Below are 19,102 nucleotides of genomic sequence, written 5' to 3' on the forward strand. Positions count from 1 at the left end.
AAATGTTCCTGTGCCAAAAACTAAGATCTGTTGTTTAAGTACAATAATTGTCACAAATAACTCCTTCAGTTCCATTATGGGCTGTTTGTTGTCTGTATAACTGAGGAGGTTTAAGGTGTGTTATTAACTAGATAGCCTCTTAGGCTTCTCTTAATTCTCATGCAAATATTTAATTAAGGACTTTTTAAGTGTGTGTAACCTTACTCAGACAGCACTGGCTCCTTCTCAAGTGTCACCTCTCAGATCAGTGCTCATGCCACTGACGTAATGGACTATAATGCCTCTTCTGACGCACCTTACAGTCTATCATATCAAGGCTGTGTTAGTGCATGTTTTCAGATCATTGCTCCAATAGGTCCTATCAGCTTCTTCAGTGAAATAAAATAAAAAATATTGAACATGCTTGGTAGGTCATTATTAAAATTAAATAACTCAGTTGTTAAGAAAACAACATAATAGTCAAAATGGTTAGTCCACACATTCTCCATCCTACTGTGAGAATGCCCCTGCAGTATTCCATTACACACAAGGCCCCTTTGAAGCCATCATTCACCTGGCTGAAGAACCAGACAGGACTCCTTTTGGAATGGATCAACACCATTCCTCAGCTGACCACAGGAATGTGATGAGCTTTATGAGGACCCTCCCTTCATTTCACTTCACTTTATTGGGTATTAAAATAAATAAAAAATCTACACTAGTGGTGCAAAACCCTACAGTGTCACTATTTTGAGCCAAAGTGTCCATGGGCCATTACTGAAAAACACAGAATATGGGGGTTGGAAGGGACCTCTGGAGGTCATCTAGTCCAACCTGCTGCTCAAAGTGGGACCAATCCCCTGATTTTTTACCCCAGTTCCCCCCAAATGGCCCCCTCAAGGATTGAGCTCACAACCCTGGGTTTAGCAGGTCAATGCTCAAACCACTGAGCTATTCCCCTTCCCCCCATATGGTACTGATGGTAAGGCATACATGATTGCCTTGTATTCACAAAACTTCCAGCCTCTGTTGGTCCTCATAGTGAATAGCTCTGTATCCATTTATCTGTCTGAGTTTTATATACCATAAAAGCAGGATTTTTAACAGAAAAAATGCTGTTACACTCAACTATAATTGTATAAGGCACAAAACATGGAAGGCAAAGCATTGCTCAAATAAAAATGAAATAATACAAAGACAGATTCTTCTCTTAATTACAGTAGTGTAACTTTTTTTGATGTCAGTGGTATAGAAACTGATAGCAGAATTTAGACCAGAGTATGTAAAACCTGATTATGAAGCACTTTAAAGGATGTTAAGGGAATCAAATTACTGGGCTAGTAGAACATTCCTAACCCTATAATTTTTCCTCTGAGTGTCCATTATGCTGCTCTGTGACTAACTATTCTTCTATTGTTCCATTTTTTATTGTTTGACTGTGGTCCAATGAAAAATTATATTTAGGGGAAAAAAAAGAATTTAAATTTTGAAAAAAAACACACTTTAATTGTTTTTTTTTAACTCATTTTTATATTGTATTTCAGTGCTTCCTGGTAATATATTTACAATACCAGAACTGTACTCTGTCCTTCTCTGGACTCTGGGGATTCTCCTTCACACGTTTCCTTTCTCACAGGCTTGTGTTTGTGTGACTCCTTACAATAAAAGCAGGCTCAGATAGCCAACAGATCAGTCATGGTCCACAGAATTATACATAATCTGCAACTGCCTTCACAATAACTACAAATGTTGAGCCCAAAGAAAATACATATCCAAGCATGCAATGACCCTCTGTAATCCAAACAGACTCTGAATCATCAACATCCCTCTTTACTTCCTTTGCATTATATAATATATATAGGAAGATAAACAGACAAACACATTTTTGAGGCCACCAGAACATGCTATGTACAGGTCTCTGGATTTTGAAGGAGTGGTTACACTGTTGGAACAGAACTCAGATCTGGAATCAGTTCCTGGCTCTGATACAGACTTCCTCTGTGACCTTGGACAAGTCACTTAGCCTCTCTGTTCCTCAGTTCTCCATTTGTAATACAGGAATAAACCTTAGAATGGTGTTGGGTGGGTACATGTATCAGCATTTCTGAGCACTATGATGATAGGATTCAGATTCTAGAACAATAGAAATCAAAATCAGTAGAGAAATAGCAGAGATTTTTTGTGAGTATTCATCAGTTTGTGTAATCAAACACAACCGGGAAATTATAGAGTAGCTATTGCCAGACAATAACCTTTTTTCTTTTGGAAACTCTAGCTAAAACACTATCTGCATGACTTTCAGTATTTTCTTAGAAATGCAGATGTAGGGTCATATATGGAGATCTCCACTCAGTTCAAAAAGTAGATTTGATAGAAGTGATAGAAAAGGTTGGATTTTAATAATTCAATTTAAATCCTGTCTCTAGGGTCTGGGCTACACCCAGATTTTGTGCTGGTAGAACTATTTTAGTTAGCAGAGTGTTGTTGTTCTTTAACTGTAATAATTATATCAATGTAACTTCTCATGTGGATGTATTTATACTGATACAAAAGTGTAGCTTATTTCCTTTCCCATAGAGGGAAAAGCAACACTAGCATATGTATTTTTGTACCAGTATAACTGTGTTCATAGTAACCATACTGGTATAGTTGAAGTGATACAACTTATTGGGTACACAAGGCCCACATTACACAGAGTAAGCTTGGGAGTTGTGAACTCTTTCTGAATAAACACAAGAACCATCCTATATGGTATTAATAAAAAGTTTAAAATATTTTGAAACTGAAAATTAAGTTGAATTTGCCAACGGTGGAAATGAAACCTGTTTAGTTTAAAACAAACTAACTTAACAAAATGACCATATGTCAGACATTGTGTAACCAGTATTTCTTTTTCAGAGCAGCCTCCCGCTGACTGGATAGGTACTAGTTAATTCATATTGCTTTGCTTTCAACGAACAACTGATAGCATGAAACACAGTGCTGCACAATTGTAAATAATACATTACTTTTTGTGGCAATGCTAGCTAAATTTATCAACATAATCCAAGTACAATATACCCAGGTGCTTCCTCAGAGATTCTTTTTAATACTTAGCGATAATCATTATACTGTACAATTAACAACAATTACAACAACCGATTTTTCTTTGGTATCCAACAAACAAATTGCTCACTAACAATTCAGTTGCTGCTATGTAAACCCTGATGTACATTGCCTTACATACCTTAATATTTTTAAGAGATATCCATGCCATCTTTTGTTTGATGTTTTTCAGTACGTATGGATGTACAAAATGCCTCAAATAGTTCTATACCTGTTTCTGAAGGAAAGAGACATGTCTGTTCGGCTAAGTTGCAAAAACTCTTAAGCAAGCTTCCTATCTGTCTGTGACTAATTCTTCTAGCCGTCCTTTCATTATCCATCCACCCTTGTCTTTGTTTTGCAAAAGTATGCACTTGAGGTAAAGAGAGAAGGGGCAAAAATATTGGTAATATGGATTTTGAGAATAATTATCTTTTCAGTTTTTCCTAATGAAAAGTAGAAATGGCCAGTTCCAAAGCTGTCTTCTCAGCTGCTGATAAGATTAATGTACTGATTAACACCTTTTCCAAGTTGGATTGGAGGTGAAAGCAATTCCATTTGGCAAAACCTCATCCCATTTGCTGACATCTTCATTAACCTCACTGATAAGGAAACCATTTCACAATAAAAAATTCTCAAGGCTAGAGATTTTATCTTCACAGCTTCACCTAACAATGCTAATTCTCAGTGTGAAACACGCAGGTTCAATTGCCTTGATAATTTCACAGTGCCCTATACCGTTTTTTTTTGTGGTTAAAAGGTTGACATAAAGGAAACCAATTACTTCACACTCACTGGAGAAGGCTGATTTTCAAAAGGACTTTTCACCTTTTAAGAAAAAGAGAGAGCAAAGATACAGGTAAAAGTGAATAAAAGGGTCATCAGACGCAGAAAGTTAGTTGAAAGTATGTTTTGAAAGAAAAAATGCCATGGGGGTATATTTAGAGATGTGCCAGTTTTCTCTCTTGTAATCTATAGTTTTCTAAAGTTTGCAAATAAGAACAGGCGACTACACCTCCTATGCAGTCATATTGTTAAGAGGACAAATAGTTTGTCCAGAGTTCAGGCACAGTAGCTGTGATTAAAAGACCTGGCTGATAAAGAGCAGGCAATGTTTCGGAGAAGAGGGACCTCAGATTTGGTCTGGCTTTTTAAAATTCTTTGATTAATTCCTAGTGGATGGAAACTGCCCCACTTCCTTCTTTTCCTTTCCCTCCCTTTACATTACTTTGTTTTGTTTTCTTCTCACCTTAGTATTTTTTTGGGGGGGGAAGGTTTGTGCGGGAGGGAGAGACAAAGAAAAATTAGTCAACATTTGGCAAAAGAGACCAACCAGTTACTTCTTATTTCAAAGGCTTATTTCTAACTGTGGGTAATGGCTGACTTTTTAACAGCAGTCAGTGTATTTGCAATATAAGCAGCTTGCTATAACATGAGGAGTTATACTCTCTGTCAGTACCCAGCCCAGGCCGGGGAAGTTAATGACCCAACCAGAGGACCAAATTTGGTCACATGCCAAAATTAGTCACATGCCACCTGCATACGCTAAGTAAAAACTGCTGGTTCAGTACATTGGTAGTCGTGTGAACACTTCCTGTGGTATGGGCATTGCATTAGAATGTATCAAGAGCTATTTCACATAGGAATTTCATGAAATGGTTTGTCAAGAAGTATTTGAAAACTTTGCCACTAAGTGACTATGAGTGGGATTCTGATCTTCCTTAGGGCATGTATATGAGAAGCCATTTCTCTGAATTCATGGGAATGATGTAGGTCAATGGTTCTCAAAAAAAATTTTTTGCGGACCACTTGAAAATGGCTGAGGGTCTCGGCGGACCACTTAACCATCTTTCCAAATGTTGTTTGTACCATTAGCTAACTATTGTAAAGCGCTTTGGATAAAAGCGTGGTATAAAGAAAAACCTTAATAATACTTAATGTTTTTTTGTTCTACAAATAAAACACACAACTCATATTTTAATATCAGTCGTCTTACCTTTCTAATTTGATGGCTATACCCTCTCTTCCCTGCTGTGGCAGCCCCCGAGCTGGGGCTGGGAAGGAGGAGGGTCTCTCCCCCGCCATAGCAGCCACAGAGGTGGGGCTTGGAAGCGGGGGGCATCTCTCCACGGCAACCGCAGCTCTGGAGCTGGGGAAAGTCGCCTATTTCTCTGGCTGCCGCAGCCCTGCATGTCCCAAATTCCCTCCACCCCCTCTTCTCACCCCACTGCCCCCTCCCACATACCCCTATTCCCCCAAAGGCCACCACCTCACCTTACATGTAAGTCTTCTCCAGGCTCCAGGCACCTAATTAGTGGAGCCACGCCTGCATGGCTCCATTAATTAGGTGGGTGGCCCTTCATTCTCTCATGTGTGGCCGCACCTTAGAGGGAACTATCCGCGGATTACCTGGAGCTCGGACCACAGTTTGAGAACCTCTGACGTAGGTGTAAAACCAGCATAAGAGAGATCTGAATTAGGATCTGTGCATACAAATATATGTATGTCTGTGCACCCATTTGCTGGAAGAAGCAGCTAGTTTTAGTAAAATGCAAACTCCCTTATGTAATTGCATGGAAGACTGTTTTTATAAACATATAAAAATCTTAGCTTCAGGTGTAGGAAGAGCAAATAAGTGTTCCTATATGGGATTATACCAATAGTCCATTTAGTCTGGTAGCCTGCCAACACTTGATGTGGCAAAAGAAGAAGAAAAACCCTGTTCCTACCCCATAAAATATCTGGCCTATTTTGCAATTCTATCCTCCTCCATGAAGGGGGAAGGGAGAAAAATCAACAAGATATCAATAGGTAAATCTATTCCTGCTGGAATTCCAAGAAAGAAATTGGAGTTACAGCATTGGTGAACTTGTATCACAGTCTCTTAAACATGAGATTCAGTCTCTCTCTGAATGTCTTGCAAACATAAGTACAACCATGTCCTCTCCAACTCCGACATTTCAGACAAGACCTTTATGGTGCAAGGTTTGTTACCTCTGCTCCTAACAATCATACCTTTTGGACACCAACTTTGTGGGCCTGAATGGCACAAGATAGATTATCACTACAGGATGCAGTGAAATCCATGAATACCCTGCTTGTAGGCCTCTGCAATGCAAGAAAAGTCTTGTATACACTTCACAAGCATAAACCCTTCCTGTGGGCTTATTCAGTGCTAAATTGTATATATCTGGAAATTTGTAATTTATTGCTGCTACTGTTCAGTGATTTTGTGAAACTGAAATGGGGATCTTTTTTTAATTCCAAGCAACGAGCCATTTAATTTAGTATGAGGCATATTGAAGGAGCGGGGTGGGGGGAGGGTTAGAATGCAGAACTGTTTCATTTTTCTTTCTGCAAAATTTTAAAATGGACTGGAGAAGAGGCAGCCATTATGAAACATTCATATATAGATAGATAGCTATAGATATAGATTCATATAGCCTAAGGCCAGAAGGGACCACTGCGATCATTTAGTCTGACCTCCTTGCTAACACAGGCAATAGAACTTACCTGAAATAATTCTTGTTTGAACAAGAGCATAGCTTTTAGAAAAACATCCACCATCCAATTCTGTGATTGAACCTGTGCTTCTAAAGTATGGAATCTCTAGGTAAAGGGATAGACCGCACCACCAGTGGAATTTACAACCAAATGAATTATAAAAAGATTTCCACAGTGTTCATTCTTTGGATCTGATTCTGGGTAGTTTAGGTGGGAGAGGAAAAAAGAGTGTGTTGGGCTATGGGTGGAATTTTCAAAAGCACCTACATGCCTGAGGAGCCTAAGATCCATTTTCAAAAGTGACTTAAACACTTAAAAGCTTGGGGCAGGGACTGTCATTTTGTTCTGTGTTCTAGCTCCTAGGAACTACAGGAATACAAATAAATAATAAAAGTAATAAATAATAATATCATCACTGAGAGCTAATTGGACTTATGTTCCAAAGTCACTTTTAAAAATGGAACTGAGGCTCCTAAGTCACTTAGGTGCTTTAGAAAATTAAATCTTAAAGTCCAGTTGGGAAGTACCTGACTCCTTAGAAACAGGAGTTCACATCCTGGTAGGGCTGACTCAGCTTTTCACTGTTTTCATAGAACTGGAAGGGACCTCAAGAGGTCATCTAGTCCAGTCCCCTGAACTCATGGCAGGACTAAGTATTATCTAGACCATTCCTGACAGGTGTTTGTCTAATCTGCTCTTAAAAACCTCCAGTGATGGCGATTCCACAACCTCCCTGGGAAATTTATTCCAGTGCTAAACCACCCTGACTGTTAGGAAGTTTTTCCTAATGTTTAACCTAAACCTCCCTTGTTGCAATTTAAGCCCATTGCTTCTTGTCCTATCCTCAGAGATTAAGAAAAACAATTTTTTCTCCCTCCTCCTTGTAACAATTTTTTACATACTTGAAAACTGCTATCATGTCCCCTCTCAGTCTTCTCTTCTCCAGATTAAAAAAAGCCAATTTTTTCAATCTTCCCTCAGAGGTCATGTTTTCTAGACCTTTACTCATTTTTGTTGCTTTTCTCTGGACTTTCTCCAATTTGTCCACATCTTTCCTAAAATGTGGCTCCCAGACTGGACACAATACTCCAGTTGAGGTCTATTCAGCGCAGAGTAGAGCAGAAGTATTACTTCTCATGTCTTGCTTACAGCACTCCTGGTAATACATCCCAGAATCGTGTTAGCTTTTTTTATAACAGCATTACACTGTTGACTCATATTTAGCTTGTGGTCCACTATGACCCCCAGATCTCTTTCTGCAGTACTCCTTCCTAGGCAGTCATTTCCCATTTTGTATGTGTGCACCTGATTGTTCCTTCCTAAGTGGAGCACTTTGCATTTGTCCTTACTGAATTTCATCCTGTTTACTTCGGACCAGTTCTCCAGTTTGTCCAGATCATTTTGAATTTTAATCCTATCCTCCAAAGCATTTGCAACCCCTCCCAACTTGGTGTCTTCCGCAAACTATATAAGTGTACTCTCTACGCCATTATCTACAAGAATGTAGTATTTTTTATTACTCTTTTCCTGTTTAAGTATATAGGATGCACAAGGGACTGAGTTAACTTTATGGGAGCAACCTTCATTTTATGAATCACCTGACTTTTGAGGACTTCATTTCTCAAACTTAATATGTTCATTCTGGTATTTTGCATTCATAGAAATATAAGGCTGAATATAATATAAGAACATAGGCCACTAACCAGAATAGACAATATCTTTTACTATTGGCTACTTTTTCTAACTCTTCAACCTTGAGTACTTTCTAGAATCTAATTCTGCACTGGAGTCTTTTTTGAAAACGACTACAACCACTATCAAGTTGCTGATAGCTCATATCCCACTAAAGAGCCACACTGTAATTGGAAAGCTCCTGAATGGCTGCTGTTCTCTGCCTTTGCCTATTGTTTCCTTGGCGTTCCAAATCCAGGCTTATCTAGCCCAGGATTTTGACACTAACAAACAGTTGGTCCGATTTTCAAACACAGAAGACTAAAGTTCAGCACTGAAATCTGCATTCAGGTCCCTATAACAATATTTGGATGCCTCAGCAGCCATTTTAACTCCCCAGAGTAAGCATCCATTTAGATATCTAATTTTAGGTGCCCACTTTAGAAAATAAGGTCTCATCTACACTGGAGGGTTTGGCACCAGTGTTGTTACACTCCTACACCTGCACCAGGGCAAGGCCTGGTTTAATGTGGTTCGGTGCGATCTATTTTAGGGGCATAGCTAAATCAGTATAAATAACCTCAAGGTTGGCAAGGCCCAAGACTGTACATGTTTGACCGCACTGTTAATCAGTTTGAAGTTCAGACACAAAATAATTCATGATGCTGCCGTCCCACCCCCACCCCGTGCAAGTGAGCTGAAGCTGCCAATACAAATGACTATGCAGGGCCTCCCAGAGGATTCAGGGGGCCTGGGGCAAAGCGGGAGAGTGGACATTAAAAAAGGCGCCACCCGCTGCGGTGCTTGTACTTACCGGGTCTTCGGTGGCGGCGGGTCCTTCACTTACTCCGCGTCTTCGGCAGCACTGAAGGGCCCACCGCCGAAGTGCCGCCGAAGACCAGGACCGCCGCCGGGTGAGTAAAAATTAAAAAAGGCGCCTCTAGCCAGGAAAGGGATTCTTGGCTAGGACTCACGTGGGGCCCGAAGCCTGGGGCAAATTGCCCCACTTGCCCCCCTCCCCCTTTGGGCGGCCCTGTAACTATGATGCCCATGGGCATTAAAATGTTGAGTAGGAGGCAAAGAGGGGAGCTTGATGCTGGGGCACTAGAAGTGTCTTGTTTTTGTCTTTAGATAGGAGGAGTAGGTATCATCCCATATGATCGTGAAGAGAAGGGAAAGCTGGAACGCCTTGTGAAATGGTGTGTTCGTAGGGCAGAGGCTGTTTATCTGTTTGTACAGTGTCTCTCTCAGTTGGGCCACCAGATTCTACCACAACACAACTACATAATACTATATGTATTACATAATACAACCACATAATAATGTGTTAGGTGTTTGTATTTCTATGGTGCTCACCTTTTTAATATGTGTCCGTGATTACAGCGCTTACTGTCCTTGCAGCACTCGCTCCAGCTCAGGCTCCTTTAAGCTAAAAGAAACCTAGGAAAGAGAGAGTTGGAGCTGTTCAAAACCTTAATTCCATCTCTCTTGGCCTTTCCCTTAGCTTTGTGGTTAATTGCAGGTTATGCACTGTGCTGATCATGGGGAGATTGATTCATTTCTAAGGCATGTCACACCTTTGCCCTGGAGGTCTGACAGAGTGCATGCCACTCTCACCTTGTTGGTAGCTCAGAGAGCAGCAGAGTGTGTTCAGCTGTGTTCCTTCCTCAGTGCCTTTATGGAATCTTTCACATCAGTGCAACACTTAAGTTGATTGGGCGATGCCATCGTAACAGGACAATGCCCCAGAGGCTGTTTTAGGGCAGGGTTTAGTACACAATTACAGGAAGAAGAGGGATGGAAGTTGAAGCCAAGGGGAAAGAGTGAAATACAGAAAAGAACTCTGGAGACACAGGAGAACTCCTGAATTAGCCAGCAGGCTGCATCAAGGGCTCAGATTTGTGCTGCAAACCAGAAAAGATCTGAGGAGATTTTGGAAATATAAATGGGTAGGCACTCCTTTGCACAAGAACAGTGGGGGCAGTATGTAGCCTATGAATAGTGCCTGAGAACAAGTAAAACCCTTTTGGGAAGCAGCTGCATCTCTGTTTGGGAACCACCATCTGAAATAATGGGAGAGGATATTTGAACCACACTGTATAGTGAATCTTTGAGAAACAAGGAGAGGATAGAAACAGGCTAAGTCATGTCATTCTGTGAATGTAAGAGAATAGGAGTCTGAATCACATAATAAAAAATAGGACAGTGCAATGTGTGGCTTAGAACAGTGGTTTTCAACCTGTGGTCCACAAACCTCTGGAGGGTCCATGCCTCCATTTGAAATTTTTAGGGGTCTGCAAATGAAAAAAGGGTTGAAAATCACTGGCTTAGAAGAATGAGGCAATAAGTACTATTGTTGCGTTATGCTATACATTTTGCATTTGTGTACCATATTGGTTATTTCTACCCAGAACAGAGTCTCTCTAATCCTCATAAAAAGGAGAACCACAAAAATGCGTTTTTAAAGTTAGATGATGTGATCAGTCTTTACCGAACAAACCAATTCCAAAACATTTGATAATTAAGCTACTTGGAAGTTCCCACCAGATATTTCAGGTATTTTTCTCAGCCATATATTGATGTATGGTACCAAGTAATAGACTTATTGTAGTTATGATGAGATTGTGACATAATCTCCCATCCTGACCTGGAGCTAATGAAATGGAACCAGAAGCTCAGTGAAGCAGAAAGGTACCGGAGTACTCTATCCATGCATTCCAGTTAGTCTCAGGGAATACAGAAATTGTATGTGTTAAGTAATTCTAATCTCCTGCATTTCAGATTCAATGGATAAAAGTACTTTTCTTGAGCCAACAACTCAAGAATTTAAAATTTCCACAGTGTAAGTCGAGATGAACCTGAACCCAAACTCCAGATTTGAACACTTCTGAATTTTAGGCAGTCTTTTTTAATACCAATGGGTTCGATTCTTCTATTAAAAGACACCAGATAACCAAGCTCAATCAGATTACAAATCAAAAATATATCAGCACTGTACAGAAAGAGTTAATACTTTACCCAGTCTGGGGAGCAGGCTTGCAGCTTACATTCTCGCGACTCCAAAGGTAGGAACTCATTTCAATCTCTATTTATACCCTATCTATTTACATCAAATAGAAAAGACCTCAATTATTACAGACCTTTCTCCTCTTATCTTATCTAATTCGTACCTTTTGTTTTTCAGGGTACAGAGACACCTATCCCAATTATTTCTAGCACCTTATCTATTTAAATAGACCTGTACCAATTATTCCAGTTATCCTAGAACACTGTTTATATTTGGCATCACTTCTGAAAGGTTCTGCATACACAAGTAATAGTTTACCTGCTAATAATACGCAGTGAAACTTGGCATGCTGGGAGTTTGGGTTGTAACAGCTTAGCTTCAGTACAAGCCATCTAGAAATATATGATATTGGCTAACACCTTGCTTCACAACAGGCCAATATATCTACAACAGATTAAAACAAACCCCCAGATTCAAGCATGCTGATTCTTGGGGAAGTTCAGATCCAGTTTTAGGTCCAAAGCCTGTGTGTTGGGCCTATCTCTGCATCTAAGATGGCACTGGACAAAGTCATTAAAGATGCATTATTGGATTATGTGTTTGGATGTTGCATACTGTGTATAGCATGGTGTGCTGACTGGAGGGGAAAATTCTTACTTGACTTAAATGAGAGTTTTGTTCAAGTTAGGGTTCAGAATTTGGCCCTTGTTGATTTAATTGATTTGTTTCAGTCAGGTTGGGGTTTGGTTTTAAGTTCTTTGGGGTTTGTTTGTTTTTGTTTTCTGATAGGTTCACAGTTTTCATTCTGTCTCTGGGGAGCATAATTTTCATGATAATGGCACCTATTATGATTTCTTTGATAAAATTATTGCATTCTGAACGTATCATTCCTGTAAATGGCATCAAAATGTAAGTATGACCATGGTAAGGATGTGAATAGGTCTGACGCTCAGTTCTATTTGGAGTTGTATTAGTTAATACCTTAGTTTGAAAACAGCATAAAAATCTATGAAAATAATAAGGAAAGAGGTTAATAGTGCAATGCAGTGTGTTGTTTTAATCAATGTTAGGATAACCTTGGGATGTGGGAAATGTCAATTTCTATTGGCTATGCCAGTGTTGAACCTGAGGTTCAGCCAAAGATATGTGCAGTCCAGGAAGAAATGTTCATAATTAGAAACAAGAAGAGTCAGAAGTTGAAAGCTTGTGGTAGTGGTAGCAGCAGAAGTGCTTTCACCAATAATTTTAGACAGTAAGCAGATCACACAGCTCTTTGTGACAGCTAGAAAAGTTCTTGTAATGCTTGTGCCAATGAGCTGTTTTCACACCCCTTCAGAGTATTCATTTTGGGTTCTTTTTTTCTTGGTGGGAAGAAGGAAATAATAATTAATAATAATAGTAATCATTGATAATAATGATATGCCATCAGATGCTTAAATGATGCTGCAGTAATAGCATTGCTTATTGACTCTGAATGATACTGTATTGATTACTTGGGTTGTGTGTGTGCCTCTGTGTGAACTAAGGCAGATTCTTACTAAATACACAATTAGTGACCGTCAACTAGAGGTAGCAATAGTTTGGTATAAAACAGCACAAACCCTGAGAAAAATGTCTGCGCTACCAATATATTAAGGGAGAAGGGAAAATATTTTCTATTCCAGAGTCCAAAATACAAGGTAGTGGAAGGAAGATTTTTCCTCTCATGATCAGAAACCATAAAAGCTTTTCCATTAAAAGCAATGAGAAAAAGTTATACCTAATCCTAGAAGGAAAAAGATATGACCAGAAATAGCATCATGCCATGAAGCAACCTGCTACTGATTCAAAAATAAACATAACTAGCTCAGCCCTGTCGGAAGAACTCACTACGGAATAGTAATTTCCCCTGCCTCTGGCTCTCAATCCCATATTTCAGTTTTCGTTTTCCTGCTCCTATAGAAAGTCTCTCCCAATCCTGCTAACTGCCCAAGAGTAATTCCCCAGACAGAATCAGAGAGCCCCTAGAGCAGCTGGACTATCTTAGTGCTGCTTATTTATTTTTTCATGCATTCTGTCTATAGGCACATGAGCAAATACACACTCTTTCATTCCATTCTCTCCCGCATAACACAATACAGTTTGGAGAAAGCAACCACAGTAAAATCAGCCCACTTCTAGATTTCAATGGAGCTATACCAATTTTCTTTAGCTAAGGATCTGGCCCTAAGTGTTAATTGTGCACTTCGATTTTATTTATATCTATTTCCCTAGTTCCCTATATGTGACTTTGAATGTCTCTGCTTTTCTACTATGTCCATAATAGATCTTCATGTGTAAGGAAGCTATATTGAAGCTGGCAGATAAAATGCCTTGTTCAGTATTCCACATAAAAATACCCTGGGCATCTTTAAGGTGAGCTGAATAAACTGTAATATGTAAATTATGAGGGCTGTCAAGCAATTAAAAATTTAATTGTGATTAATCATACTGTTAATAATAGAATACCATTTATTTAAATATTTTTGGATGTTTTCCACATTTTCAAATATATTGATTTCAATTATAACACAGAATACTAAGTGTACAGTGCTCACTTTATATTTATTTTGATTACAAATATTTGTACTGTAAAAAAACAAAAGAAATAGTATTTTTCAATTAACCTAATATAAGTACTGTAGTGAAATCTCTTTATCATGAAAGTTGAATGTACAAATGTAGAATTATGTACAAAAAATAACTGTATTCAAAAATAAAAAAAGTGTATAACTTTAGAGCGTACAAGTCCACTCAGTACTATTTCTTGTTCAGCCAATCTCCCAGACAAACAAGTTTGTTTATATTTGCAGGGGATAATGCTGCCCACTTCTTGTTCACAATGTCTCCTGAAAGTGAGAGCAGGTGTTCTCATGGCACTGTTGTAGCCAGCATTGTGAAATATTTACATGCCAGATGCACTAAAGATTCATATGTCCCTTCATGCTTCAGCCACCATTCCAGAGGACATGCTTCCATGCTGATGACAGGTTCTGCTTGATAACAATCTAAAGCAATGCAGGCCAACACATGTTCATTGTCTTCATCTGAGTCAAATGCCACCAGCAGAAGGTTGATTTTCTTTTTTGGTGGTTTGGATTCTGTAGTTTCCGCATTGGAGTGTTTTTCTTTTAAGACTTCTGAAAGCATGTCCACACCTCGTCCCTCTCAGATTTTCGAAGGGTACTTCAGATTCTTAAACCTTGGGTCAACTGCTGGAGCTATCTTTAGAAATTTCACATTGGTACATTCTTTGCGTTTTGTCAAATCTGCTGTGAAAGTGTTCTTAAAACAAACATGTGCTGGGTCATCATCCAAGACTGCTATAACATGAAATATATGGCACAGTGTGGATAAAATAGAGCCGGATACATACAATTCTGCCTCAAGCAGTTCAGTCACAAATTTAATTTTTCCCTCAAGGAGTTCAGTCACAAATGTAATTAAAGCTTTTTTTTACGAGCGTCATCAGCATGGAAGCATGTCCTTTGGAATAGTGGCTGAAGCTCGAAGGGACATTTGAATGTTTAGCGTATCTGGCACATAGATACCTTGCAATGAGGCCACAAAGGTCCCATGCGAATGCCTGTTCTCATATTCTGGTGACATTGTAAATAAGAAGTGGGGCAGCATTATCTCCTGTAAATGTAAACAAACTTGTTTGAGCGATTGGCTGAACAAGAAGTAGGACTGAGTGGACTTGTAGGCTCTAAAGTTTTGCATCGTTTTCTTTTTAAGTGCGGTTATGTAACAAAAAAATCTACATTTGCACTTTCACGATAATGAGATTGCACTATAGTATGAGGTGAATTGAAAAATACTTTCTTCTGTTTATTATTTTTACACTGCAAATATTTATAATAAAAATAATAATATAAAGTGAGCTGTGTACACTTTGTATTCTGTGTTGTAATTGAAATCAATATATTTGAAAATGTAGAAAAACATCCAAAAATATTTAATAAATTTCAATTGGTATTTTATTGTTTAACAGTGCAATTAATCGCGATGAATTTTTTTAATTGCTGTTAATTTTTCTGAATTAATCGCGTGAGTTAACTGCAATTAATCAACAGCTCTAAAATTAATATATTATAAAATATGGTTACACGAGTGATACAGGGTCACACAATTGCCATCTTTTTGGTGAATGCAACCACCTTTGTTGTACAAAATAATAGAGTGCAATGCAACACAATACATCTTTATTTATGAACAGACTGGATCCTCAACAGAATTAAATCAGTATGTGGTATCTGCTACAGACAACTGCGTACTGTAAAAATAGTGCATGGTGAATAAATGAATATGTTTGGAAACAAAACCAATAACAGAGGAAGTTGCATGAGTGAGGGGGGAAAGCTGTGCTGGGGGTTGAGACAGGACATGTGAGCTGACAAGGTGAAGAGCTACAATGGGATACAGGTGGGAGTATCCTCATGCTGCTGGTGCAGAAAGTGAGAGCAGGGACAGAGAAGATGCTAACATTATTGTGAGAGAGACTAGATCTGAGCTACAGACTGCAGCAGCTCCACGGAGGTTTCTCCTTGTACATTGGGGGCAAGTGGAGCCGTTTGACAATGGTGTTGGTGTGGTTGTGTTTCTTTGTACATTTGAGAAAGCAGCTGAGCACCATTTTGCTTATATTGGAGTGAGAAGATCTAGGATTTGGGAAAGGTCTAAAAAAGGTATGCTCACATATCACAACCAGAGGCAACCTCATGAATAAAACCTAGAGGCAGCAAGTGAATCAACTGCTGGTGAGGCCTGACCATTCCCTAACCCCTGCACTGCTTGAGGGTGGGGGCTCATCAGGGCCCCTAGTTTCCCTCAACATGGGTTCTGGGTGGCTAGTGGTCCATCCTGCAACTCCTAGAAGCCTTAGAGATTCTGCTTCTACCTTCTATCTCCACTTTCTTAAGTCATAGGAGGTTTACCAGTGGGCCCTCCAAAAACAACCTTTGCAAGCCATACAAGGCTACTCCATGCCCCCCGCCTCAAACCTTAGGAAACACAGAAATATATAAAAATAAAGATGAGTCACACAGGTGTTACTGGATTTTAAACAAAGGTGACGGGTTAAATAAAGCTAGGAAGATGTAGATCCTGATAATGTCTGGGCACAACAATACAGACAAAGACTGAGCAAATAATGTGTCTTTAGAAAAAAAGTTTCCATTGTAAACATATGTAAATACATACATCTATAAAAAGATGAAATGAATGACTACCTGCAATAAACAGAGAGAACATAAGGGATAAATAAAAGAATGAAAAGAACTTTTCTGCTCTGTAACTAAAAATAACACAGTGAGTATTTGAAGATGACTATTATTTTTATTTCTGATGGAATAGTATAGTTTCATGAGTATTAGGCTCATATAATTTCTCCGTGCTTTCATCTCCATTCTATAGTGCTTATCAATTTTACAAAGCTGACATTACAACGTTGTCACTCTCTCATACCTGCAAACACACATTATGGACACAGAACAGCAATCTAATCAAATCGCACACATTAGTCTGTCTCTCACAGCCATCATAATAAAAAGAGGATTTAGAAAAATCAAACAAGACAACAGAACTACTTACATCTAGTAGAATCAATGCAGTGACATGTAGCTAACTTGGTATCAGCGGTAGGAAAAATAAAAATATAACCTATTTCCATCAACACCACTAAAACCTGACTGGATAAATTTTTCCATTGTTCCTAAAACAGAAAAGCTCAGCTCTATTGAAGTCTGGGTAGAAATGTACCCTGTGTAAGTTGTGTCATCCTCTAAATACAAAACGACAGAGAAATTAATCTAAGTTATTTAGAAACAGTTCAACAGAAACTTCAGCTCTCATGCTATTGAGCTAGGTCTGATTGATAACCAGGATGTATCTGAAAATAAATCGGATTACATTGAGAAGTGAACGAGAAGTATAGGAAGAATAATCCTGGTTCTTTTGGGAGCAATAAAAGTCAAGGATAGAGCATATGGAGTGGGAGGGGGAGGCGGAGGCGGAGGTAGAGGGACAGGAGGAAAGGAAGTCTTACAGGAAAATCTACCTGTTTTTCTTGTCCAAAAGGAGGAACTATCAAAACAAATTGATTGCATACTGGAGCCTGCAACCATTAGCCATTTTTTTTAAATGACAGGAAAATAAAGCATGAAGAACCCCCTGGTTCTGTGGTACAGAGTTGGTCAACTTGTCATGTTCAGCAAACCCAGGACTGAAGAGCATATCCTTTGAACAGAAGTTTCCCATCTTGACTGAAAGGCTTATTTAGAGCTATTTCCAGTGTTTACCATCAAGTTTGCTAGCTCTAGACCCCAGCCGGTCCCTCCCGATTTGCCCAGAGTATACAGTAACTGTCGTGGGCCTGTGCATAGACACCAAAAGGTGCTCTTAACAAGAACTACGAGATGGTGTATCTATGACTTCAAGAAGCAAAAGGAACAAGAGCGCTATTTTCTTTGTATCCGTATACCAAAGTATGGTATTTAGTCAGAACTGTACAAATATCATTTCTCTGTTTAATAGTGTAGCTAGCTGCCCTAGAAACAGCACAAGATACAATGCTGTGAAAAGAGGTTCTGCAACTCCTTCTACTACTGTACAACTAAGTTTGTGTCCAATTAAAATCTATTGTAAAGAAAACAGTCAGAGCAGAAAAGCCAGTCCCAGGAGCGATTGCTGTGAAGTTACAATTGCAATTGTAAAAAATGAGCAAAAACTGAAAAAAAAATCATTTTTTAACTTCTATGTGAAGCTGAAATATTAGCCATACACATCATATTCATTAGAAAGGTTTGTAAGACTATAAATGTTAGGCTGTGCATGAAAATTTCGTTCTTCATCCTGTGAATGAAAACTTCATTCTAAAAATTTAGAGAACAAATGTTAAAAACACCAGAGTTCTTGTTATGCCTATGAGGGTTGTTAGGAAACAATAAGAGTGTTACAGAATTGTGTATACGCCTTACGCCTGAAGGAATTTTGTGTCAAAAATATTAAAATTCCATGTAAAAAAATTAAAATTATGTGCATGATATTTTAAAATTCTGCAAACTTTATTTGTCAGTAAATAAATGTGGCTCCAGCATGGCAGCAGGGAGCACAGGCTATTGGCTGCCTTGAGCTGGAAGATCATCCTGAAGCCCCCACCTCCCCTGGTACAGAGACTCGGCAGTGAGGCTGCACCTGACCCTCTCACAGCGCAAGGGCTGGGCCTGTCCCGGAAACACCCCAGGACCCTGCCCCTCTGTGCCAGGTGCACCAGGTGTGGAGCAAGCAGGCTCAGCCCTGCAGGATCCAAGTGTGGAGGGGCTTAGTGTGGGGGGATCCAGGTGTGGCGTGAGCGTTTTCTGTGTGGGGCAATCTGGGCGCGGGTGGCTCAGTGGATGCACAGAGGCTGGATGCACAGAGGCTCGCTGGGGTGATCTGGGTGCAGGGGCAATGGGACTCTGCAGGGGATCCAGGTGAAGGTGTTGGGGGTTGGGGATCACGAGGGGGGCTGAGTGGGGGGACTCAGTGTGGGGGTCCAGGTGCTGGGGGAGTGGGGCTTGATAGAGTGAGGGTCCAGGTGCAGAAGGGCATAATATCAATGAGTTTGATGATCCTACAAGTGAGACTGTTCTGATGCCATTGCCATCCCTAAAATGTACCCACATAATGATCATTTAAGTCCCAGTTCCAGGCCTTTCAGTAGCAATTCAAAATCAGCTTAATTCAGGGATGTTCACTAGTTGTCTTCAACACCAAAATACTGCAGACCTCAAATCATGATTATGCCATAAAAACCTTTGAAAGACAGAGCTCTGAACTTTACACAAAAGTTGCAACCTT

The 19,102-nt window shown here is 39.5% G+C and overlaps 2 long non-coding RNA genes across 3 annotated transcripts in view; both read left to right on the forward strand.

Annotated features, from left to right (window-relative positions):
• LOC123372340 overlaps window positions 1–19,102 on the forward strand; it is a 192,353-nt gene that overhangs the window by 127,427 nt on the left and 45,824 nt on the right. The window lies entirely within an intron of this gene.
• LOC123372342 lies at window positions 3,866–17,801 on the forward strand. The gene is made up of 3 exons (XR_006580226.1): window positions 3,866–3,922; window positions 12,035–12,154; window positions 17,412–17,801. It is a non-coding gene; the product is annotated as an uncharacterized LOC123372342 (long non-coding RNA).

This window comes from Mauremys mutica, chromosome 6, assembly GCF_020497125.1.
Source record: "Mauremys mutica isolate MM-2020 ecotype Southern chromosome 6, ASM2049712v1, whole genome shotgun sequence".
In the NCBI taxonomy this organism is placed as follows: Eukaryota; Metazoa; Chordata; order Testudines; family Geoemydidae; genus Mauremys; species Mauremys mutica.